Source organism: Globicephala melas, chromosome 2, assembly GCF_963455315.2.
Source record: "Globicephala melas chromosome 2, mGloMel1.2, whole genome shotgun sequence".
Classification (NCBI taxonomy): domain Eukaryota; kingdom Metazoa; phylum Chordata; class Mammalia; order Artiodactyla; family Delphinidae; genus Globicephala; species Globicephala melas.
The window spans coordinates 21310393-21337346 of NC_083315.2; the positions used below are offsets into that span (position 1 = coordinate 21310393).

The window sequence follows — 26954 nt, forward strand, 5'->3', positions numbered from 1 at the left end:
AATGGCTTAAAAACTTAAATATAAGACATGACACCATAAAATTCCTAGAAGAGAACATAGGCAAAACAGCCTCTGACATAAATTGTAGCAATGTTTTCTTAGGTCAGTCTCTCATGGCAACAGAAATAAAAGCAAAAATAGACAAATGGGACCTAATCAAACTTATGAACTTTTGCAAAGCAAAGGAAACAATAAACAAAATGAAAAGACAGCCTACAGAATGGGAGAAAATACAGAATGAGAGAAAATATTTCCAAAGGATGCGACTGACAAGGGATTAATTTCCAAAATACATAAACAGTTCATACAACTCAATAAAAAAAAAACCCAAATAACCCAATCAAAAAATGGGCAGAAGACTTAAATAGACATTTCTCCAAAGAAGACATACAGATGGCCAACAGGCACATGAAAAGATACTCAGTGTTGCTAATTATTAGAGAAATGCAAATCAAAACTAAAATGAGGTATCACCTCATATTGGTCAGAATGGCCATCATTAAAAAGTCTTAAAAAAAAAATGCTGGAGAGGGTATGGAGAAAAGGGAACCCTCCTACACTGTTAGTGGGAATGTAAATTGGTGCAGCCACTATGGAAAACAGTATGGATGTTCCTCAAAAATCTAAAAATAGAGTTGCCATATGATCCAGCAACCCCATACCTGGGCACATATCCAGAGAAAACTCTAATTTGAAAAGATACATACACCCCAATGTTCATAGTTGCACTACGTACAGCAGCCAAGACATGGAAGCAACCTAAGTGTCTACTGGCAGATGAATGGATAAAGAAGATGTGCTATATATATATATATACATACAAATATATATATATATATACAATGAAATACTAGTAAGTCATAAAAATGAATGAAATAATGCCATTTTCAGCAACATAGATGAACCTAGAGATTATCATACTAAGTGAAAAGTCAGAAAGAAAGACAAAGAATATCATATATCATTTATATGTGGAATATAAAATATGATATAAATGAACTTATTTATGAAACAGAAATAGACTCACAGACATAGAAAACAAACTTACGGTTACCAAAGGGGGGAGGGATAAATTAGGAGTTTGGGATTAGCAGATGCAAACTACTATACATAAAATAGATAAACAACAAGGTCCTACTTTATAGGACAGGGAACTATATTAAGTATCCTGTAATAAACCATAATGGAAAAGAATATGAAAAAGAATATATATATATATATATGTGTGTGTGTGTGTGTGTGTGTGTGTGTGTGTATCTGAATCACTTTGCCGTACACCAGAAATGAACACAACATGGTAAATCAACTATACTTCAATGAAAAAAAATTTAAAAATTTTGCAATCTTTGTATTACAAATACAACTTAATTTCAATTTCTCATTCTTATGTTGGACTATTTGCTAAAAATATACTTTTGTATAATTTAAAGGGTTATGCATAAAGACCATCATTACTAATTCATTTGGTATTCATTATAAGACCTTTAATCATGATGTAAAAATTTGGTATAAATGTGGATATAATATATAATTTCTAAATGATTCCATTATAATTTACTAGTTAAAGAGTCTATTGTTATTTCAATATCTTCTCAAATATGTATCAAAGTATAATGTTTTATTTTTTTATGAAACAGCCAACTTTAAGGGAAGAACCAAAGCATTTTCATTTCTTCAAGGATAGTAGCATAATATCCAATAGAAGGATGAGATCATAGAAATCATGAAAAAAACAGTCAAAAACTACCCACAGATAGTAACCCAAACAAACGTACTCTGCTGTGTTTGATTTGAAATTTCTGGGGGATAACGTACAAACCTTCAGAGCCAATCCAATCCATGGGAGATGAAACCTATCAGGCTGAAGTTTGGGTTTTTAAAGCTGAGACATCAGAGAGGAAGTTTTGACTATAAATAACCACTGAGCTTTTATGAGGCTCTGATTTCTGACATGGTCACTTAGCCCTTCTAAAATTTAGATTTTACATCTGTGCTATGCGTGAGACACTGACAACATATGCATAATAATGATAAACTAAAAATTCAAACCAGGAAGAGGTGTCTTGAGTGGACAAAATAAGACATTGTAGCACCCCACATGTGTCCCTCTGAGAACCATTCCAGAAATCACAAGAGAAATCATCTCTGCTTCTGAAGTAGTACCACCATGATGGCTCTAACTGTAAAATGCTTACGCATTCTCTAGCCAAATGAAGAACAGCCTGGACATATACCATGGAGAGGGGAATTTCACTTTATATTGGGGAGAATAGGAGAGGATGGGGCAGAAAAGCATAGTCAATCTAGTTCTCAACTTGTTGCCTTGAGTTCTTTGTAATAATTCCTCTCTGCTCCCTTTTTCCAATTTAACTGACCTTCAGCTGACTAATTCTTCCCCATCATTGTTCAATCCTCTTGTTTTTTAACCTCCTGGCAACTCCTTCCTAAATTAATGTACTAACTCCAGGACAACAAACCTGGGAGTGTTTACCTAGATTATTAAAAAGAATACAATAGTATAAAGAGAGTAAACAATAAATAAAATAGTATTGTGATGGTGTGAAATGTGTAAGTTATTTTTGTACAGAAGACAGAAAATATAATTTATTATGAAAGACTTAAGTTCTGATGTTTAGTGGCTGTGGTCTCTAAATCACTAATAACTAAATTATTGTAATAAAAGCTCATTTTAGGGGCCAGTACTAAGCTTTTCTGTTTATGTATGTCTGTGTTTATTTGCGTTTAATTAATCAGTGGGAAAATGATAAGGCCTGGGTTCTTTGCTTCTGTGTTCATAGTTACTGTTCTTTGTTTTTCTTACTGCTTTGTCTAGTCCAAATTTAGCTGCAAAAGGATTAGGACCCTCAATTCCCCACTACCAGCTCTTAGAGTCTCTCTGACCTTTCCAGGAGAATAAAGAGGATAATCCCACAGAAGCTAGAAGGTTTCTTCAATTTCCAGATGCTGTTATTCTACATATCTATGATTCAATTTTATTCCATGCTCTAATGGATGCAATTAACTCATTTTAAAACGGTGTCCTTCTTCACATGACTGCCAAGTATAGAATCTAAAAGTTTCTGATCTTATAAACACTGATGATGATGTGGGTGATTTCACTTACTCTCCTGTATTTCTCTACATTGGAATCTTCAGACTTTTTTTTTCTTTTTTTTTTGGCACGAATAAGCTTCCTATTCATCTTGATTATACTGATGTTCTGAAATTGGCTTTGTACTTTCATGCATCTTTTGGAGATGGACAGGACCTAGACAGTTAAGTTCAGTGACAATTACCTCACCACTCCTATTCTGGGAAGAGGTGCTAGAGAAACACAAAGCCCTCTGCAAAGACGGTCACATTCATCCTCATAACATCTCAAGGTGGATGCACTGTGAACATTGTTAATACAAAGCTGCCAGTGCCACACATACAACAGAGATGATTTTCTCTCACTGCATGAGGGACGACAATTTTTCTTCTCATTTCTTAAGGGGAATTATCCATTGGATTGCTTTGTGAATGCCAGCATACATGTGTGTATGCGATCGCTCACAAATGTGACCTAAAAGACTCGTTAGGTAGAAAAGCAATATCCCAAGCTTAAAAGTCTATACGTATGCAGGTGCTTCTCAGTTCAAGCCAAATTGGAAGAGGTTAACATGGTATACTGAAATAAAAATGTGTAGAACTGTTTATAGGGAAGAGCATCTGCTGAATGAGGAAATGAATACATGTTACCTTTGTAAATTCATGCCTTATAAATGCAGGTCCTTGGTGTTACTCATCATTGCTTTTAACATTTTAATAAAGATTATGCTGTAACAGCATGAATTTTATCTTGGCAATAAGGCTCAGAAATGGCAGTCAATGTAATTAAACCTATTATCAATGACTGAGTAAGAAGTTGACTCTTAGTGAGGCCAGTCCCCCTAGCAGAGACGTAAAAATTATTACTCGAATGCTCCAGTGAAATGTCATAGTGTCCCTAGAGGGCAATTCCTGGTAGCATCAGAAAGTACATAAAGAGATCTAAAGTACAGGCTGCCCATAAAGCATCATCAAGCAACTATCTAAAAAGAAAAAATCAACAAAAGGGATCGTATTTCCATTGGAAAATACCCTCTTCCTCATAACTGATTTGGAATTCATGATTTAAAAATAAAACCCATATCCAGAAAAGCAGATATACTGTCCGCCTAATTATTAGGTGTACTACTTAAGAATGGCATTGTATGATTTATGACAATATTTTATTTGGTATGTTTAATTTTTAGATTATTCACCTGTTGGAAGTTGACTGAATTTTTGATCATTAAGATGTACAAACGTGGTTAGTTGCATATAGACAGAATGCCTTGTATTCCTGACCCACCCAGAGGTCACAAGTATATTAGTTGAAAGCTATCTTGATAGGAATATAACCTCACAACTTGTAGAGTTCAAGAGAAACATTTTTTTTTAAATAGAATACTTTGAATCACTTAATTTGCTATGTTTTTGTAGTCTTCCTTTCATTCTTTTGTTGGGCAAACACAAGTCCAGAGACTAGCCTAGTAGGTGGAATGTATAAAAAATGAAATTGATATTAGGAAGATTTGACTTCTGTTTCATTTCACTACCAAAGTAAGGTGAAGCAAGAACAAAGACAGACAGCAATCTTAAAACTGTCTTAACTGGTTGATTTTATTTACAGGCAAATAAATATGACTTCACACCTTTAGGATAATAACTGGCTGATATAAAACTTTACCCACTCTTAGGTATGGGCATTCCTCTATTTATAGACTGAATGTATATACATACATAGACACTGAACACTCTGGTACTGGGAACTGGGCTTTACATATCCTATCTTACTAAACCTTCAAAGAACTTTCTGAGAGATTATTACTATTGTCTCCATTTTATGGATGAGGAAATAGACACTTGGAGAAGTTGTCCCCTGTTATTTTAGGTAGTAAGAAACAGAGCTGGCTTTGATCCCAAGTTTGACTCCAAAGTTTCTGCTCATTTCTACTCTACCAGTGTTGACCCAACTGTTTACTAAACTGTTTATCTGGATTGTACCTGTGGGATTTTAAGATCGCTATCTTAATCTGTGGATACAAAATCCATGGATATGAGGGCCCACTATAGGACTTAAGCATCTGAGGATTTTGGTATCCATGGTGGGTCCTGTAGCCAATCCTTCACGGATACCCAGGGATGACTCTATGTTGAAATCATAACCCCCAGTATTATGGAATTAGAAGGAAAGGCCTTTGGGAGATGCTTGGGCATCTGCCCATAAAGGGTGGAGCCTTCATGAATGGAATTAGTGTTCTTACAAAAGAGACCGCAGAGAGCTCCCTCACCTGTTCCCAGACTTAAGGACACAAGGAGAAATTGCCAGCCATGAACAAGGAAGAGGGCCCTTACCAGAATGGGACCAGGCTGGTGCCTTGCATTTGGACTTCCCAGCCTCCAGGGCTGTGAGAAATAAATTTCTGTTGTTTATAAACCACCTGGTTTGTGGTATTTTATTATAGCAGCTGAATGAATTAATTCAGGAGGAACATTTACCGTCTTTAGGAATTAGCTAGCCCTCGGAGGGGTAGTCTGTCAAGGATTAGCAAGGCCCTCAAGGTGGCAAAGTATCATAATATAGAAAAAAAAGACACTGTTGTTTGAAGAAGGAAATTTTCTTCGGTGTAAATGTGGTAAATAACGCAAACTTTTTACTTGGCACGAATATTCACAATGCCTCTTACCATATTTAAGTTTGCATGAAGTCCTGCCGTAGAGTAACCTTTTTAACACTGTTTAACCCAGAGTTCCTTAAATTGATTTGACCCTTTGCAGCCAACACTTATTAACATTTAGCAGAACATTAATGTTACAAAACCATGTTTTTTTAACCAACTTTTTTCATATTTTAAATTGAGTGGTTTTTATCAATCTGCTGTTGAACATTAATCACAACATACATTTCACACACTTTGTGTATTGGCAGTAATTTATAAGGTTTCCCAGAATTACCATACGCATTGGGATACTGAGGGACAATTATCCTTCTAAATAGAATTTTTACCCATGCAATGAAAGGTATTAATACAACCAAAAATTTCCAAAATGGAATCATCTCCTCAAAAACTTACCCACTATGCAAACCATTTACAGTGCTTTTTCACAGACACTAAGTATATGTGCAAATCTGTATCATTCACCCACTTATAGCAATTCCTATAATGCAAACTCCTATATCTGCTTAAAAAAGATAGGAAAATGATTCCTTAACATTAATAAGTTTAAGGACATCTAAAACATGGCCATTGATGATTCAGAATCATGCATGGCTAGAAATAACTTTTGCCTAAATTGGACCTTCTACATATGCAATGAGGCCTGATTCTGTATTATTTCATGTACTGCTAAGCCCATGTTTCTGCCAGTGAATAATTATTTTGAGTTATTAGAAGGAAAATGAAGCGTAACATTTGCATGATTTCCTCCATACTAGAGATTTGAGTCGACAATTTACAATTAAAAGGGGGAAAAATCATCACATACAATCGTGAGCTCTGAAAACAAAGGAATGATATTGGTTCCCTTCTTCATCTTCCTATGTCTTGCTCACCCAATGATAAATTTTCCAATAATACCATATTAACCCAAATGGCAAAGGTACTGGTCAAAACTTTTAACCTTTTCAGAATAACTGTGACTGGGACGATAACTTCAAGTCTAAAACAACCAACTCAAAAGAAGGGAAAAATAAATTGGAAAAGTTAATAACCTCAGCTCTGGAGTAAATTGTTGCTGAAAGAATTTTTCCTTTCTTATCCCAAATAATTCTCTGTATGGTAGAAAGAAAGATTAAGAAATCATTCCAGTTTTACCAAACCACACCAAACAAAAGCAATCACTTTAACCTATTCTTTGCGTTTTTACCCTCCTATTGCTCCCAAACCAGATAAAATATTCAGTTGCTGCCAGTAATTTCCACTTTACTGTGAATGCTTTTAAAGCTGAAATCGTCCCAGCCAGAAATGATGGAGGTCTGTTTCGAGAAATGTCTGGGGCTAAGGAGAGGCACGGCCAATGGTGTTCATGAGTTACTGACTTCTTACGGCCCCAGTCCTTGCCTGGCAGTCACTTCTGTCATTTGGATTTAATAATTTATTTAGAATTCTCTCTCATGCACTATATCCATGGTAAGTCCAAATAAAACTGAAAAACATTTTCCTCTAATGACTGTAACTCAATTTTTATATTTGGGCAAATTTACAGAGGGCTTTGTCTCCCAGAACAATTCTTTTTTCTAACCTAAAATTAGATAGTAACAATGTCCCAACTGCCCTGGGTGCTAGAAGAGAAATGTGTACATTAGGCCCTTCCTTCTGAATTAAGAATTTTCTGGTAAATGTTTGAGTCTCAGTAGGTACAAATCAAATGTACAAAATGTGTAACATACATTAGGAGGAGAAAGTATAACTGGGGTTGTAAGCTTCAATAAATAAGAGCCTAACACTGGCCTGATTTCAGTTTTTGGTGGGTGAAAACCCGTTATGTAACTGAGGACTAAGCAGCATTGGGTCTATAGTTTTTCTCATCCAAGTCTTGCTTACCTGCTGACAAAAGCAATTTATATGCCAGGAAACATAACCTTCTATCAGATAAAAGGGAGAAAAGCGGATGACTCTCTTTTATTCTTGAAGGATAGGTAAGAAAACTACCTATAATTTTAATTGTCCATTATCTTCAACAACCTTATTTTTCCATAAACTTAACTTTTTAAGAGTAGTTTTAGGTTCACAGCAAAATAGAAAGGAAGGAACAATGATTTCCTATATAACCCCTGCTGCCCTGCCACACATACATGCATAGCCTCCTGCATTATCGACCTCCCCATCAGGGTGGTAGATGCATACAATCGATGAACCTACTCTGACACGTCATCATCACCCAAGGTCCACTCTTGGTGTTGCACATTCTATGAGTTTGGACAAGTGTATAATGACATGTATCCATCATTATAGCATCATACAGAGTAGTTTCACTGTCCTAAATAACATTTTGTGATCTGCCTAATTATCCCTTCTCCAACCCTTGGCAACCACTGGTGTTTTTGCTCTCTCTGTAGTTTTGCCTTTTTCAGAATATCATATATTGGGGTGGCCAGAAAGTGCCTTTGGTCTTTAAGTAAAAATAAGACACGTTTTCCATTACCACCAAGAACTTTATTAAACAACGTATTCACCTTTTTGTTCCACTACCTTCTGCCATTTTTAAGGCAACTTCATAATTCCATCTTCCCAAAACTTTTTATCTTTTTGAGTAAAGAACTGTTCCAGGTGCCTTTTGCAGTCTTCCAGGGAATTGAAATATTTTCCATGAAGGGAATTTTGTAAAGACCGGAATAAATGGAAATCCGAAGGTGCAATGTCTGGTGAATACTGTGGATGAATCAGAACTTCCCGGCCGAGCTGTAACAGTCTTTGCCTGGTCATCAAAGAAACTTGTGGTCTTGCGTTACCCTGATGGAAGACTATGCGTTTTCTGCTAATTCTGGATGCTTTTTGTCAAGTGCTGCTTTCCGTTGGTCTAACTGGGAGCAGTACTTGCTGGAATTAATCGTTTGGTTTTCCAGAAGGAGCTCATAATACAGGACTCCCTTTCAATCCCACCATATACACATCACCTTCTTTGGATGAAGACTGGCCTTTGGTGTGGCTGGTGGTGGTTCATTTCACTTGCCCCACGATCTCTTCTGTTTCACATTACTGTACAGTATCTACTTTTCATCGCCCGTCGCAATTTGTTTTAAAAATGGAACGTTTCATTACGTTTAAGTAGAGCACGGCATGCAGAAATGCGGTCAAGAAGGTTTCTTTCGCTTAACTTATGTGGAACCCAATCATCAAAGCGATGAACATAACCAAGCTGGAGCAAATGATTTTCAATGCTTGATTTGGACATTTTGCGTATGTCGGCTATCTCCCACGTGGTATACGTTGATTGTTCTCAATTAATGTCTCGATTTGCTCGCTATCAACTTCAACTGGTCTACCTGACTGTGGAGCATCGTCCAGCGAGAAAGCTCCAGCACAAAACTTTGCAAACCACTTTTGACACGTTTGATCAGTCACAGCACCTTCTCCATACACTGCACAAATCCTTTTTTGTGTTTCAGTGCGTTTTTACCTTTCTTGATATAATAAAGCATAATATGCCAAAAATGTTGCTTTTTTTCTTTAATCTTCAATATTAAAGAGGCTACACAAAAATTCACCAATTTTGATGTCTTTTAAATGCACGCTGGTATGAGAGCTGTCACATACAATCTAACAAAATTGTTTTGAATGAAGTTAAAGACAACTAAGTGCTACTAGAGCCATCTTACGGAAAAAAACGAACGACATTTTGGCTGACCCGATAGTTGGAATCATACCGTATGTAGCCCTTTCAGCTTGGCTTCTTTCACTTAATAATATGCATTGAAGGTTGCTCCATGTCTTTTCATGTCTTGATAGCTCAATTCTTTTGAATGCTGAATACTATTCCATTGTCTAGATCTACCAATCTTTATTTATCCATTCGCCTACTGAGGAACATCTTGATTACTTCCAAGTTTTTTCAATTATGAATAAAGCTGCTATAAACACCTATGTGCAGATTTTTGTGTGGACATACGTTTTCAACTCCTTTGGGTAAATACCAAGGAGAACTATTGCTGAATCAACAATCTTATTTTTAAATTTGTTAAATTTATGCTTTTATTTTTCAATGTTATGGGATATGCTATAGAAATGTCCAATCAGGGGGCTGCCCTAAGACTGGAGTGGTCACTGTTCTCAGCATGATGGTTTAATTCACAGTGTAGTTCACCATTTTAAAGTATAACATGAATGTAATTCTTTTAAATTATTTATTTCTCTAAACTCCTGCATTTGTGCAGATATTTGAGTTGGCTGCTATGGAAATTAAATGAAAATAATATTTTTGTTTAAATTACCTAAATTTCTGTAGTTTCTTCTTTTTTTGAGAATAATTTCAACTACATTATTTTATCCTCAAAATATTCTGATTTACTAAAGGAATATATAATAAAAAAAAATATATTGGTCTCCCGATGGGGTCAAAAAGCAAGAACAGCTAAGATCCTTACTTAGAACAGAGGTAGGGGTGGATACTGGGCTTTTAACATGGTCTAAGAGAACCTGAACATTAAAGGCCAAAATGGGGGCAACCACAGTTTACTAACCTTATGAAAAAGAAAATGAGGAATGTATGAAATCATAGCTCTTAAAAGAAAAAAAAAAACACAGCAAAAATAGTGTGATTGAAGAAAATCCAAAGATTCTCATTAAAAACAATATTTTATAATCTGTTAACACTCTGATGAGAAATAAATACTTTCCCACCATGAAGTTGGTTATGTATTAGGGCATTTAATGCTTTTATTTTTCAAAACTTGCATGCCAGCAAATATATTTAGTGCAGATTTTTACTTGCTATAAAAATTTTTAGGTTAAAGATATTTGACAGTAGGATGAAAGCATAGATACCCATTCAAACACTGATGTCAGGCCACCAGCAAGATAGGATTACTTTTATACCCCCTCTTCCTGGATTCTGGAGCTAATGGCCTTTTCCCAGAGGAGATGTTTTTTGATATCATAACACTATGAATGTTCTCAACTTGGTAATAAAAGACAATCTTCACATACGATTAGTCCTTGACTTCAGCAGCAAACTTACTTCTCAAATACCTTTTTTTTTTTTTTTAAGCAAATGGGCATGATTGTTTTCCTATAAAACTTTACTTATCAAAATAGGCTGCGGGTTGAATTTGTCCCACAGGCTAGAATTTTCCAATCCCTATTTTATTTTCTATTTTTTTAAACATCTTTACTGGAGTATAATTGCTTTACAATGATGTGTTAGTTTCTGCTTTATAACAAAGTGAATCAGCTACACATATACAAATATCCCCATTTCTCCTCCCTCTTGTGTTTTCCTCCCACCCTCCCCATCCTAACCCTCTAGGTGGTCACAAAGCACCGAGCTGCTCTCTCTGTGCTATGTGGCTGTTTCCCACTAGCTATCTGTTTTACATTTGGTAGTGTATATATGGCCATGCCACTCTCTCACTTCATCACAGCTTACATCATTTCCCCCGCCCTGTGTCCTCAAGTCCATTCTGTATGTCTGTGTCTTTATTGCTGTCCTGCCCCTAGGTTCTTCAGAACGCTTTTTTTTTTTTTTTTTTAGATTCCATATATCTGTGTTAGCACATGGTACTTGTTTTTCTCTTTCTGACTTACTTCACTCTGTATGACAGACTCACTACAAATAACTCAGTTTCGTTTCTTTTTATGGCTGAGTAATATTCCATTGCATATATGTACCACATCTTCTTTACCCATTCATCTGTCAGTGGACCTTTAGGTTGCTTCCATGTCCTGGCTATTGTAAATAGAGCTGCAATGAACATTGTGGTACATGACTCTTTTTGAATTATGATTTTCTCAGGGTATATGCCCAGTAGTGGGATTGCTGTGTCATATGGTAGTTTTAATTTTAGTTTTTTAAGGAACCTCCATACTGTTCTCCGTAGTGGCTGTATCAATTTACAATCCCACAACAGTGCAAGAGGGTTTCCTTTTCTCCACACCGTCTCCAGCATTTATTGATTGTAGAATTTTTGATGAGGGCCATTCTGACTGGTGTGAGGTGATACCTCATTGTAGTTTTTTTTTTTTTTGCCGTACACGGGCCTCTCACTGTTGTGGCCTCTCCCGTTGCGGAGCACAGGCTCCAGACGTGCAGGCCCAGTGGCCATGGCTCACGGGCCCAGCCCCTCCGCGGCATGTGGGATCTTCCCGGACCAGGGCACGAACCCGTGTCCCCTGCATTGGCAGGTGGACTCTCAACCACTGCGCCACCAGGGAAGCCCCTCATTGTAGTTTTGATTGCATTTCTCTAATGATTAGTGATGTTGAGCATCCTTTCATGTGCTTGTTGGCAATCTGTATATCTTCTTTGGAGAAATGTCTGTTTAGGTCTTCTGCCCATTTTTGGATTCGGTTGTTTGTTTTTTTGATATTGAGGCTGCATGAGCTGCTTGTAAATTTTGGAGATTAATCCTTTGTCAGTTGCTTCATTTGCAAATATTTTCTCCCATTCTGAGGGTTGTCTTTTCATCTTGTTTATGGGTTCCTTTGCTGTGCAAAAGCTTTTAAGTTTCATTAGGTCCTATTCGTTTATTTTTGTTTTTATTTCCATTTCTCTAGGAGGTGGATCAAAAAAGATCTTGCTGTGATTTATGTCATAGAGTGTTCTGTCTATGTTTTCCTTTAAGAGTTTTATAGTGTCTGGCCTTACATTTAGGTCTTTAATCCATTTTAAGTTTATTTTTGTGTATGGTGTTAGGGAGTGTTCTAATTTCATTGTTTTACATGTGGCTGTCCAGTCTTCCCAGCACCACTTATTGAAGAGGCTGTCTTTCTTCCATTGTATATTGTTGCCTCCTTTATCAAAAATAAGGTGACCATATGTGCATGGGTTTACCTCTGGGTTTTCTATCCTGTTCCATTGATCTATATTTCTGTTTTTGTGCCAGTACCATATTGTCTTGATTACTGTAGCTTTGAGGATATAGTCTGAAGTCCAGGAGCCTGATTCCTCCAGCTCCATTTTTCTTTCTCAAGTCAAATACCTTATTGACAGTAAACAAGAAGGTATTTGAATAATTGAATAATTCCTACCATGTGAGTGGACCTACATGGGGTGAGGCAGAGTGGAAGGGATGGATGATGAGTTACGTCACAAAGGAGAGATGTAGAGTGATAAAAAAAAAAACCTTTTCTTGCAAACATGAATGGCATGAAATTGAATCAAGTTGAAATCATGGGACTTTGCCAAGGGCATTCTTGTGTTTGCAGAAATTTACCAAGTTATTTTTTCAATTGCTTCTTGCTAATCTCTGCTAACTAACTCTCTGCCTTGGAATAGGTATTCAAGCGAACACAAAACCCCAGCAGTCTTGGTATTGGAAAGCAGCAATCCACAGACAACTTTAGTAGAACAGGTGCCAACGTGACTCAGAAGCTACAGTATACACAATGAGAGGGAATTGTCAACAACCACTACAAAGCAAAGAGCTAAACAGTTTAAAAGTGGAACATACAAAAGAAGAAAAGGAAGAAAATGTCTGCCCACTCACAGAAAAATGCACTCCCTGATCTTAATTGCTCAAAATTGGAAGTTTAAGGGTTCATTACTTAAAAGTTAAGCCTTCTTCTCCATGAAATTACAGACAGGATCTGAACAAAGTGTTATCAAGTAAGCAGGAGGATTTTTTGCTAGCCTTAAATTACCTGTGAGAACAATGTACACTGAGCATATGAGTTAGGGGGCAAAATGTTTTCTTTATGGGACATTGGGTTTTTGGTTCTTGTTCTACCAATGGACTGAATTACACTTGTTCCCCAGAAAGCGGTCCTCAAATCGTATAATTGCATTTTTGTTTCTTCCTAGATAATGCTGCCACCCTGAAAAGTTGATCTGGAAGCAGAAACAGAAATTACTTTTCAACTCTTTTTTCTCGGACTGGCCAAGCACAAGAACTTGAATAATTCTGCCAGTCATTGACTTGCAACATTGGTAACTCAGTATGTTGCCTTTTTTGATACATCTACATCCATATGAGTGAGGCAGAGGGAAATTGGTATGGGTCCTGGTCAAGGTGTCAGAGAACATGAGACTGGAGGGCTGGAGAATGAGACCGTCCAGAAGGAGCCCACTGAGTGCTTCTGCATGAGTTCTGTACTCCCTTTCTGCCCACCTGCTTCATTTTTACAGTGAACATAACAGTAACTGTCCTAGCCAAATCAGAGAGAGGCAGAGGGAAGTCATTACATGTGTTCACAGAAAAGTGCTCTAGAAATGTAACTGCAGGGGAGTTGTTCAAAATATAGCCCATGGCTATCCTTTCCAACATGAAAGCTCCTGAATTATATTTTGGAATGCTACTTTGGAAACTCTGACCCTGAAATCTTGTCAATCCTCCTCTCCATCTTTCCTGTTGACCTCTGTGTTAGGGACAGCATTCCCAGTTCATCAGAGAACCTGTCAGATCTTCTTTTGAATTCTGTCCTAAGGCTGCCTCCTTCTTATCACTTCCACAGCTAACATCCTAGTCCTGGTCTCATCACCTCTTACAGGACTAGCCCAACTGTTCTCCTGCTGCCATGAGTTTTCTGCCAACAGTCTATTATCCATAGAGTAGCCACAGTGATCCTTTAAAAATAAAAATCAAATCTTGTCACTGCTCAGTTCAAAGTCCTCCTGAAGACTTCCTCTCATGCAGAGAATTTTATCTCAAGTTCTCACCATGTCTTACAACGCCCCAGAGTAGGGGGTGGCAAACTATTGTTTTTGTTCAACCTGTGAGCTAAGAATGGCTTTTATATTTTTAAATGGTTGCCACATGAATATTATATATAGTTCAAATTTCAGTATTCATGAATAAAGTTTTATTGGGACACAGTCATGTTGATTTATTTACATACTGTCTATGGTTGCTTTCATTCATTCTACAGCACAGAGTTGAGTTGTTACATAGGCGTTATGGGCTGCAAAGCATAAAATGTTCACTATCTAGCAATTTACAGAAAAAAGTTTGCCAACCTCTGCTCACAGGGTATGACCTCTCTTCCCTCCTACCATTCTTCTCATTGCTATTCTGCTCCAGTCATGCTGATAGCTTACTCTTTTACACTTGTTCTTGCTACAGCGCTATTTTATATGCTGTTTCCTTTTGCCCTTGGATACTATTACCCTCAATATCTTATGCTTTCCTCTCACATCACTCTAGAATCTGTTACCTTCTCAAAGAGGTCTTCCTCGATAATCTTACAGAACATAGCACTGTTATAAAATTAAAAGCAGCACACAAGGAATTTGTTTTTAAGTTATAATCCCTGGTTTTTCTGAGTTCAAACTCTTTCCCTTTTAGATGTTCACTTTTTTAATGATTAAAAGTTAGTATTAAATATCAGATATTTAATACTGAATGGCTCAGATATAGTTTAGAGGACAAACTGGGAGTGAAAAATGCCATGCTTCTCTTATTTTTCTGCTCTTCCAGAGCTTAGTATGTGACTCTGGACACATAATTTAGCATAAGGAATCTCAGTTTTCCTTCAATGACTTAATGATTATTCTCCTTGAGCTGTATAACAAATATGATGAATAAACATAGACATATAACTATTACATCCAAAAAAAGCCTCAAGGGCACCAGGAACAACCAAACAGCTCTTCAACATACAATGTCATATACCTTCCTCACCAGGATTTCCTTCTTAAGATTTTTCCTTAGAAAATTGACTATCTTTACTAAAACTTGCGAAGTACACATCTAGCAATGGAACCTTTATTAGTATCCTAGGGCTGTCATTAAAAAGTACCACAAACTGCGTGGCTTAAAACAGCAGAAATTTATTGTCTGGAGGCTAAAAGTTCAAAATCAAGGTGTTGGCAGGGCCACGTTCCTTCTGAAATGTATAATGGAATTCCTTCTTGCCTCCTTCCAGCTTCTGGTAGTTTGCCAGCATCTTTGAAGCTTCTTGGGTTGCAGCTACATAAATCTAATCTCTGACTTCACTGTCACAAGGTGTTCTACCCATGTGTCTCTGTTGTCACATGGCTATATTCTTACAGACATCAGTCATACTGGACTGGGGGCCCACTTTATGCCAGGATGATCTCATCTTAACTTTACCAATTCCATCTGCAATGACTCTATTTCCAATAAGATCACATTGTGAGGTACTAAGGATTAAGACTTCAATATAACTTTTTTGGGGGGACACAATACAAGACACAACAGTACCCCAAAGTGCAATGGCAAGGATCTCCACTTTAATACATACCTTCATAGACACAAGTGAACTGTTTGCTCTCTCCAATGCATATTCTTTTATGTGTATTTGTTAATTATCATTGTAAACAGCATCTATCTTGGGGAGAATATTAACAAATTGATACTGAGATTGCCCAGTTTCTTTCAGTGGTATTGGCTTTATTCTGATAGGCGGTGTTTAAGGTCCAGATTGAAGCCTGAGAATAAACAACTGATAACTTAATTGTCTACCTTCCATATGAAGCTAATATAATTACGACTCTCACTGGAAGCCCCATAGTCAGCTACAATAAGACCTTGAAGTCATTACATTAGTGTGCTGGAATCTTGTCAGTTTGTTCTAAAGTAGAAAAAAAAATCTCATTAAATGCTGTTCATTTATAGACCTTTTTATAAGACTCAATGTTTCCAACTCTTAAAATGAGTGAAATGTGAATGTATTAGCCATTTAATAAGAGAGTGTAATGACTGTAGGGCGGGTTTAAAATTAACATACATGAGAAAGCCAAACAGTTTACTCTTTGGATTAGTTTCTCACCTTTTAAATACTGTAGTCCCTGTGACATCAGACAAAGAAAATACGTTAATATGCCTACAAAAAGAATTTACAGTCATGGTGGGGGGAGTAAGGGGTTGTGCAAACCCTTCCCAGATAAAATTATAAAAGCTGGATAAACACAAAAAGACTCTAATAGTTTAATGATACTGGGATGTGTCTACAAGTATACAAAAGCTGGAGATTGTTTATTCCCGGAAACAAAACCCCATAATTATAAAAGGTAAGAACTGTAAGGTAGTTCCCTAATCCCTGTGGCTACTGCAGAAGAAAACAGTGGTGGAAAAACACAGACTTGTCGGCAAATATTTCCAGAGATCATAGTTTAACACTGGAAAAGCACCTGGAAATGTAAAGATGAAGTCCTGAAAGCAAGATAATTGCAGAGAAATGAAACCAAAAACCCGTAGTGTCTGGCTGACAAACTATGCATGGTGAGGAGAAATTCTGTAGGGCCTGACAACAAAGCAGGAAGAGGTCAGAGAGGAATCTACTACTGAAAGATGAAAGATGCATGGTGCAAAGTATATATTTCTGCTGCTCTTTAAGCTTAATACATTTTCCAGTTACAACATAGCCAGGAGAAAGCTGAAGCCTCAGGGATTTAAAGTGTCAGAAAAGTGATCCTAAGGATATAGAAGCTAGATTTAGAAGGAAATTCCTAGAAGCAAAGAAACCATTGAAAGGGTAAGCCCCCAAATATGAGTAAAATCTTTGCCAAAATCCCTAGCTACCAAATTACACAGGCACAGGGGAGACTTCCAGGAGGTCAAACTAATAAAAGTAGCATTTGGAAGCCATAAGAACTGATCAGAGATACCAGCAGCTAAATACTACAGTGAAAGCAAATATTGCAGTTCATGTCCAGGTGGATTAACTGAATACTGGAATAAAAAAGCACAATTTTCAGAACACTATAGAATGCACTGTCACAATAATGTATCATCTTAAATGTTCAGTTTACAACCAAAAATTACTAGACACGCAAAGACACAGGAAAGTGTGACTCATAAACAGGAACAAAGACAGTCAATAGAAATTGACTCCCAGTGGTCCCAGGTGTTGAATTTAGCAAATCAAAACTTCAAATCAGTGATTACAAATATGTTCAAAGAATTAAAGAAAGTATAATATCAATGAGTGAAAAGATAAGAAAATCTCAAAAGAGAAATAGATCCATAGAAAAACAGAAATCTGACAATTAAAACATTTGATAAACTTCAAAAATTAACTAGATGGGCTCAACAGCAGATTGGAGATGGCAGAATAAAGTATCAGTAAATGTGAAGATTGAAAAATACAAATTACCCAATTTGAAGATCAGAGAGAAAAACAATTTAAGAAAAATCAAACTATAATATATGTAACTGGAGTTCCCAAAAGAAGAGAGAAATAAACAGAAAAAAAATTGGATAAATAATGGCAGAATCTCCCCCAAATTTGGTAGAAAACATTAATTTCAGGTACAAGAAACTTAATAAACTTCAAACAGGATTAAAACAAAGAAAATAATTTTAAAACATATTGTAGTTAAACTGCTGAAATCCAAAGATAGCAAACAAAATTTTGAACTCGGCCAGAGAAAACATACACAGTAATAATAGGTGAAGAATGCTATGGTTTACTGGCTTCCACTAAGAAACTACAGAAGCCAAAGATATTGCAATGATACAATAAAAGTGCTGAAAGAAAAATAAAACTGTCAATAATAAATTCTATGTTTAATGAAGCTATCTTAAAAAATAAAGATAAAGTTAAAATATTTTTAGATAAATAGAAAGTGAGAAAATCTGTTACCAGGACTGCTCTACAAATAATATAAAGGAAGGTGTTCAGACTATATAAACTTATTTCATTCTCAATATCTTTAAAAGAGAAATGACTGTTTAAAGCAAAAAAAAAAAAATGCAACTTATTGATGAGTTTATAATGTATGTAAATATAATATATAGGACAACAATAACTCAAAAGAAGGAAGGTAAATAAAAATGTACTATGGGAGTATTACCAATATTAACTTTAAAATGTACATTGTAATTAAGCAACCATGGGAAAATAATTCAGAGAGATATAGCTAGAAAACCAATAAACAGAACTTAAAAATTTTCTTAATTTTCAAAAACATCTGATTAATACAAAAGAAGAGAAGAAAGAAAAAAGTTAACCAAAATAGAGTAAGGACTTCTAGAGAAAAGGGGGCACTTAATAATGAAAAAAGTTACTATTTACAACAGTAGTATATAACAATTATAAATATATATACACCTAATAATAAAGCTTCAAAATACGTGGGACAAAATCTAAGAGACACTAAAGGGGAGAAATAGACAAATCTATAGTCATGGAGGGAGACTTTACAGTACTCTCAGTAACTGATAGAACAAATAGACAAAAAATTAATTAAGAAAATAAAAGATGAGAAAGATACTACCAACCGAAATGGCAATTACAGAACACTATACCCAATAACTGCGTAATATACATTCTTTTTATGAACACTTGGGATTTTCACCAAAGCAAGCCATATGCTGCCACAAAAATTTAGAAAATATGATATTATTTAGTTCTCTGATGAGAATGGAATTAAATTAGAAATCAGCAACAAGAATACATGTAGAAAAAGTCCAAGTATCTGGAAATTAAATAACACACTTCTAAAAAACCATGGGAAAAAGAAGCAATTACCGAAACAACTAAAATTATTTTGAATAAATAATGAAAACAAATAAGTTAAAATTTGTGGGATACAGTTACTATGGTGGTTAAGGGGAGTTTATAGCTTTAAAGGTATATATTAGAAAAAGAAAAAAAAAGGCTAAAATCAATACATAAGCTTCTGGCATAGAAGGTAGAAAAATGTCTATGCTGTAATCCCTGGAACATGTAAATATGTGTTAGACGGCAAGAGAAGCTTTGCAAATGTGATTAATGGGATGGATCTTGAGATGGGGAGATTGTCCTGGAATATCTGGGTGGGTCTAGTATCATCACATGGGTCCCTAAAAGTGGAGAACCTTTCCCAGTTGGGTTAAAGAGATGAGATGGAAGAAGAAAGGGAGATTTGAAGTGTGACAGGGACTTGACACACTGTTGCTGGCTTTGAAGATTGAAGATGTAGTCCACAAGCCAAGGAACGTGCATGACTTTTAGAAGCTGAAAATGACCCTCAGCTGGTCATCAGCAAAGAAATGGAGATGTCAGTCCTATAACCACAAGGAATTGAATTTTGTCAACAATCCAAATGAGTGAGAAAATGGATCTTCCTTTAGAGCCTCCTGAAAGGAATGCAGCTCCTACTGACACTTTGATTTTAGCCTGGTGAGATTTGTGTCAGACTTCTGATATACAGAACTAAAAAGTGGTAAACTTGTATTGTGCAAGTCATTAAGTTTGTGGCAATTTGCCATAGCAGAAGTAAAAACTAGTAGATTGATTTTTGAAAAGGAGAAAACATAAACTACTATTAAGAACGATAGAGGAGGTACTATTACAGATCCTACAACATTCAGAGGATGAGGGAATACAAAGAACATTTCATGGCAATAATTGTGATAGCATAGATGAAATATATATATTCCATAAATAACATAAATGACCAAAGTTAACCTAAGAGGAAATGGAAAATTTAAATAACTCTGTATCTATGAACGAAATTGAATTTTTAACTGAAAGTCTTCCCACAAAGAAAACTCCAGGCCCATGTAGCTTACTGATAAATTCTATCAAACATTTAGGGAAGAAAAATAATACTAATCCTACACAAGATGTTTCAGAAAATAAAGGAGGAAAGAATACTGCCCAACCTACTTTATGAGATCAGTGTCCTTCTAAGAGCACACTAGACAAAGACGTTACAAGAAAAGAAAGACGCCGAGTATTTCTATGAATAGAGACCAAAAAATCTGTAATAAAATTTTAGCAAATCAAATTCCCAGTATATAAAAGGAATAGAATGTGACTTCCTTATATGATAAAGGGTATGCATGAATAAACCTCAATTAAAATCATACTTTGTGGTGAAAGATTGAATGTTTCCCCTCCTAAGATTGGGAACAAATGAAGGGTGTTCACTCTCACTATTTCTAGTCAACACTTCACTGGAAATCCTAGCTACTTCAATTAAGAAAAGGGATAAAGGAAATACAAATTGGAAAGGATGAAGTGTTTTGATCAAAAGTTGATAGTGTATTTAGAAAATCCTAAGAAATATATATGCAAAAAATATCCACTAAAACTAAAAGTGAACTTGTGAAGATAGCAGTATAGGAGGCCAGCATACAAACATCAATAGTATTTATATATAAGAGCAACAGAAGTTTAAAAATGAAATACAAGACCACTTCAATAATATTCAAAAATATTATATAATCAGGGATAAATTTAACAACTGGAGAAATACCTGTATGCTCAAAACTATAATCCTTGCTGAAACTAAAGAATAACTAAATACATGGAAAACAACTAAATAAATGTTTATAGATATAAGACTCAATGTAGTTGAAATGTCGTTTCTACAAATTGAGCTTACATATTCAATGCAACTCCAATAAAAATTTCAGCAGGCGTTTTATTTGAGGAAAATCTTTATAAGTTACATCTAAAATTTATATGAAAATGTTAACAACTTAGAAAAATCAAAACAATTTTGAAAAAGAAAAAGCTGGAGAAATTACATTACCTGTTTTCAATGCATACATGGTTAAATGATTTTTGGCAATGGTCCAAGGTAATTAAATGGTGGAAAGAGTAAGTTTTTCCGTAATGGTGCTGGAACAACTGGATATCTATATAAAAATATTGAACCTTGATTTTTACCTTATGTCAAACATAAAAATAAAGATGGATCATAGGTCTATATGTAAAAGCTAAAATTCTAAAACATACAGAGGAAAGCATAGAAGAAAAATCTTTGTCATCTTCTAACAGGCAAGGATTTCTTAGAGAAACCACAAAAAGTATGAACCATAAAAGAAAAAAAATGGTACGTTGGTTAAATTTGGATTAATCCAAATTTTAAAATGTTGCTTCTTGAAAGATACCATTAAAAAATGTAGAAAGAAAAGTCACATACTGGGAGAAAATATTTTCCATGTAGATATTTTGCTCAAAATATGAAAAGAATTCCTACAACTCAGTATTAAGGGAACACACAGCACAATAAAAAACAAATAAAAGATTTGAACAGACATTTTACAATAAGCCAATGAGCATATGAGAAGATGCTCAACACTATTACTCTTCAGCGGAATGCTGATTAAAACCACAGTGAGATACCACCAAACACCATTAAAATGACTAAAATTGAAAAGACTGGCAATACCAGAAGTTGGCAGAGATGTCCAGCAATATTCTGTCATATATTCCTCACAGAAGCATAAAATTTTTTCGCCACTTTGTTTTTTCCTTATAAAGTTAAACATACACCTATCCTAAGACCCAGCATTTTCACTTTTAACTATTTACCTGAGAGAAGTGAACATAAAGACTTGTATATGAATGTTCAAGCAGCTTTGTTTATAAGAGCTTCCAAATGTTAACTACCCAAATGTCCATCAACAGGTAAATGGATAAACAAAATGTGGTATATTCGTACAATGAAATACCACTCACCAATTAAAAATCTACTGATGTACATAACAATATGTATGGCTCTCAAAGGCATGATGCTGAAAGAAGCCAGACACAAGAGTACATGTTATATGATTCCACTTACATAAAACTTAATATAATGTAGATTACTCTATAGTGACAGAAAGCAGATCAGTGGCCTAAAGGCTAGGTGTGGAGGATAGGACTGATGCAAAGGGACTCAGGAAACTTTTATATAGATGGAATTTTGGGGATCCACCCCCCCAACCCCTCAATTACATAGGTCCTCTAGATAACAGGCATAGCATAATAAAAATACTCAGAAAATCGTATATCGGCCAATTATCTCCTTGCCAGAAAAGCATGCTATCACATTTTAATTTTTTTTATAACAACCTTTAAAAAGATGAGCATTCAGAGAGCATTATATCCCTATAACATCACCTGCAGAACATAGGACTGTTTAATATACAAATATGGTAGCTTCAAACAAAATTGAACAAAAGAACTTGTTTTGTGCATTTCTCTGTGACCTGCTTACATCATCCTATAACTGGTAGATTCTCAGGTACGCTATTCATACTGCTCAAGGGCTACTTAAAAAGTACACAGAAAATGTCAGACTGAATGATGCGGTTATAAAAACAACTTCAGTAAAATGTTTCCCACTTCCTTCAAACTTGGCTTTCTTTTAGATGCCTATCACTTACCAGATCAGTTCATTACTATTCAAGTCAACGACAGATGTTCCTTAAGAAAGTCCTCCGAATATCCAAGCAAAGCCATAGGTACAGTGTGAGAAATATCTAACTTATTGCAGATGATCTAGTCCATATTCTAGTAAATTCTGCACATATATAGAATACCAGAAACCTATTACTGCCCCCACCTGCCACCTGTCTTATGAAACCTACTTGTTGCCTCTTGTCACCTCTGATTATGTCTTATGTCTCCACCTGTCTTTGTATCTTCATCTGCACCCTTGGATTTGATACTTATTTGGCTCTTCTATTTTAGTTTTTGACCTTCTCTGTTTCTGAATCTGTCTTTCTGAGCCTCCCTGACTCCATTCCCCACATCTCTGAACCAGTCTCCTGCTCTTCTGCACTCAGACACAGCTTCTGGAACTCAGGCTGGAACATAGCCCTAAGTCTACTGATTAGGATGATATGGACAGTTTTGATAACATCCAACATTCATTAAACAAATATTTATTGAGTGCCTGTTATATGCCAGGTATATCTAGATGCTAGAGATTCAGCAGTAAACAAAACAGAACAAAATGTCTGCCTTTATAAAACATCTATTTTAATGGAGAGAGTCCAATAATAAATTGCAAAATATATGATATACTATAGTAGTTGGTGATACATTCTATGGAGAGAAATAAAGCAGTGAAGGAGGATAGGGAAGGTGAGGGTGAGTTGTACTTATAAATAGGGTGATCAGAGAGGGTGATATTTGGGCAAAACATGAAGTGAGCAGACAATTGATATGGACATCTAGAAGAAGAATGATCAGGACTAGAGAAGAGCAAGTGCAAAGGTCCTGAGATCAGAGCATACCTGGTGTGTTCTGTGTTTAAGTCCATAAATGTGCCTGGAGTACACAGGGCAAGAGAAGAAGGTGAGAGAGTCATGGAGATGTGTAGGGTTAGGTTTACCCTTGTTGGCCCTGGACAGCTCTATTTTATGCTTGTTGTCCCATGGTAATTATGAATATTATCACCTTTTACTCACAAAAATGTCCAGGTTCAAATGAAAAATCATATACTCATCCTAGTATAGGCCCTTGTAAGGAATCGACTTTTACTGAATGACATGGAGAGCATGGAGAGATTTTTTTAAAATGGCAATTAAATTAAAATGATTTAATCAGACTGGTAAGACATGGATATGACATGAAAACTCATAAGGTGCAAAAGGGTACACAGTAAAAGTAAGCCTTCCTTTCATCCCTGTGCCCTTTCTTCCACCCTTATGTTTCCCTCTTGGATACAACCATTGTTATCAGTTTCCAAGGTATCTTTATTGCAGTGTTTTGAACAGAGGAGTAATACAATACGAATCACATCTCTAATGGGCCGCTCAGGCTGCTGTGTTAAAAATGACCGGGGACCAGTCAGGGAGTAATTGCAAAATTCCAGGTAAGCGAAGAACTTGCTTAATTCCACTACCCAAAGACACGAGGAAACAGAAATAAGTATTTTTTTTCCACTTTAGAAAGAGTATCTCTGTCTTTGGGTTAGAACAGTTTTCCATGAGCCCACCAATCTTACTTGCCTCCTGCATAGTTTCTGTCAGAGCACTTGAAATTTTCTTTCATAGCACTTTTGTAATGATGTATTTTATGTTCATTTGTTTTAAAATGTCTTATATTTTAAGTTTCTTGAGGACAGGAACTGTATTTCTTTCTTTAACCGGGGTCTATCAATGCCTTTAAGAACAAATTTTGAATGAATGAAGAAATCACAAGCCCTTTTGTCTTGCTACTCCTCCGACAGAAATAATCTAAGAACAACTCGTCTTCTCTTTACCTCTTTCCAAACCTGAGTTTCTTAAAGATTAATTCATAGTTCGATGGTAATAAAGAAAAAAATTAAACTAGTTTCTAATATGTATATATATCATGTATTTCTTCATCTTCTTTTTGTAAAAACAATAGGAAACCAGGGAGGCAGGAAGAAAACAAGAGGATTATGGTATCTAGTATACCTAAGCATTTATGTATTTACTCAGGAAATATAAGATGGATATTTTAGAAATAGGCTTTAGAAAATATTCTAATTTTACCCCTATAATATGTTTTCTATTATTAATGTATAGGTTGTAAACTATGACTTTTTCAAAAATTATTTCATTACTCTAAAGTGTTAGGGATGGATACTAATGTACATATAATAATTTTTTAATGTGTTTAAGAGAAGCATTGCTCTGTATTTTACTTTTAAGGAGAGAGATATTCTCTTTATTTTCTTGGGTCCCATGTAGGAAGCATTTCAGTAGGGGCTGGAACAGTGTTTTTTATATACCCTTGCTGTTCTGTTGCAGTGTTTCTCTCTAGTCCTGTAGGCATTACCATGTCAGTGAAGAGAGCAGACAGTATGAAATCAAGGGGTTGGAATAACCGCACATCAACTCAGCCCAAATGCAGAGGCTAGGACTTGTGGTTTACTCATTGATAATTCTCTTGTACTTTGTTTAAACCACTGGACCACAATGCCTTCCATAACTGGCATTCCTCTTTCTCTTCCTTAGAAGTTACCCATCTTTATCTTGGTAGAATTGAAAAATGTTTACTGTTGGATGTGGCCACTTCCTCTCTGTAAAGATGAGGAGACAGAGGCCTAAGAAGATTCAGTAACAAAGTCAGTGGGTAATTAGGGATTAGGATGGCTATCTCCTGATATCCAGTTTAGTGCTTCGTGCTTCTTCTTATACAGTGGAAAAAATACAGATATTGACTATACGTATACTAATAATGATCTTTTAAAAACACAAGAAACAGAAAACATACGTAACTATAGAAGAAGAACTGAAGCAAAAGTGGGAAGTGAAGAATATGCTGGTTCTAAAAGGTCAGAAACAGTAAGTTATAATTTTCCTTGATCCCGAGAAACTAACACAATGTCAAGTTCGTTGTAGGCTAATTAATCAAATTACATTTTCTGTTTTTTTTTAATACCAGTTTAATTTTACTATACTGTAATTCCCTGGATGACCAAGATATGGCTTTGTCATTGTTCAACTTCCCATATATTCTAACATTGTTGATACTTAGTAAACATTTATAGTGAATTGAGCAAATGTCAAATGTCATATTTTCAGAAAGCATTACTTATGCTTTCATATTGCCTGGATATTTTCATTCTAGCGTCATATGTAATTTTGTCTGTTTGTATGTCTGTGTGTAAAATGACAGTGTTTACCCTCTCCCTAAGGTATTTTCTATTTAAACACCTGCACAATTAGAAGGTGAAAACTATTCCCAATCGCCACAAGAGCTAAATGGGAAATGCAGAAGCGTTGCTGAAGAATTTTGCTCTTGAAATTATAATATCATAGCACTTCAACCAGGGAAGAAGAAAAGACATTCTGATATTATGTATACTCAGATATCAGAATTTGGGATTATTACTCGTTCTGTTTCTCTTGGAAAAAAATGGAACGGGTAAAACTCTAAAGTAATTTCAGTGTTATTCAATATTTTTTTTTAATGCGGGGAAGCATCGTTTTAACTGCAGCAATCTGTAGAATTATGGACTGATTACTAGTTCAAATGACAGAGTCCTACAGTGAAACCCATAATTTTACATTACGTTCTGCAAGAGATGATAGCAGTTCTTCACATATAATGGTATTGCTAGCCCAGAATCTTGTTAACACTCATAGTCTGAGAGGTTGTGCTTATCCTTCCTTATTTTGAATCAGAAAGAAAAATTTTTTCAAAGGTCTACTGGCCTTTATTTTTCATATCAGGGATTTTGGTCAATTAGAAATTTTCTTAGAAGAGGCACCTTGATTAAAAAAATTCAAGAATTTAAGTAGAATAGTAAAACTACTCAGAAATGAATATTTTCTTAAAAAACTAAGAAATGCAAGTGCTGCGGTTTGACTTGCATTTAGCTCTTTGTAGCTATTTCCAGTCACTGATTTCTATGGAAAGTAGCTTCAGAGTTAGTTGCTTGTTACCGGGCAACAATTTATTCCAATTATAACTGAAATGTTCCTAGTAGACAGTTACTGGTGGGTAAAATCAGATTTTAAAAATGAACTATTAAATCCATAGTATTTTCTTTTGTTGTAAGAGGCAGAAATTATTCTAATACTTGGCATTTTCTAACGTTCTAAGGTCTTTTTAGACATTTCAAGTGATCTGGGGGGCATCGGTGAGGAC

General features: G+C 35.6%; 1 protein-coding gene and 1 long non-coding RNA gene across 2 annotated transcripts in view; one reads left to right on the forward strand and one right to left on the reverse strand.

The window, feature by feature from the left end:
* CELF2 (CUGBP Elav-like family member 2) overlaps window positions 1–26954 on the reverse strand; it is an 829377-nt gene that overhangs the window by 800812 nt on the left and 1611 nt on the right. The window lies entirely within an intron of this gene.
* LOC138842541 (uncharacterized) overlaps window positions 24129–26954 on the forward strand; it is a 36726-nt gene continuing 33900 nt past the window's right edge. The window contains exon 1 of the long non-coding RNA XR_011377216.1: window positions 24129–24204. This is a non-coding gene — a long non-coding RNA (uncharacterized lncRNA). The remainder of the gene's footprint in view (window positions 24205–26954) is intronic.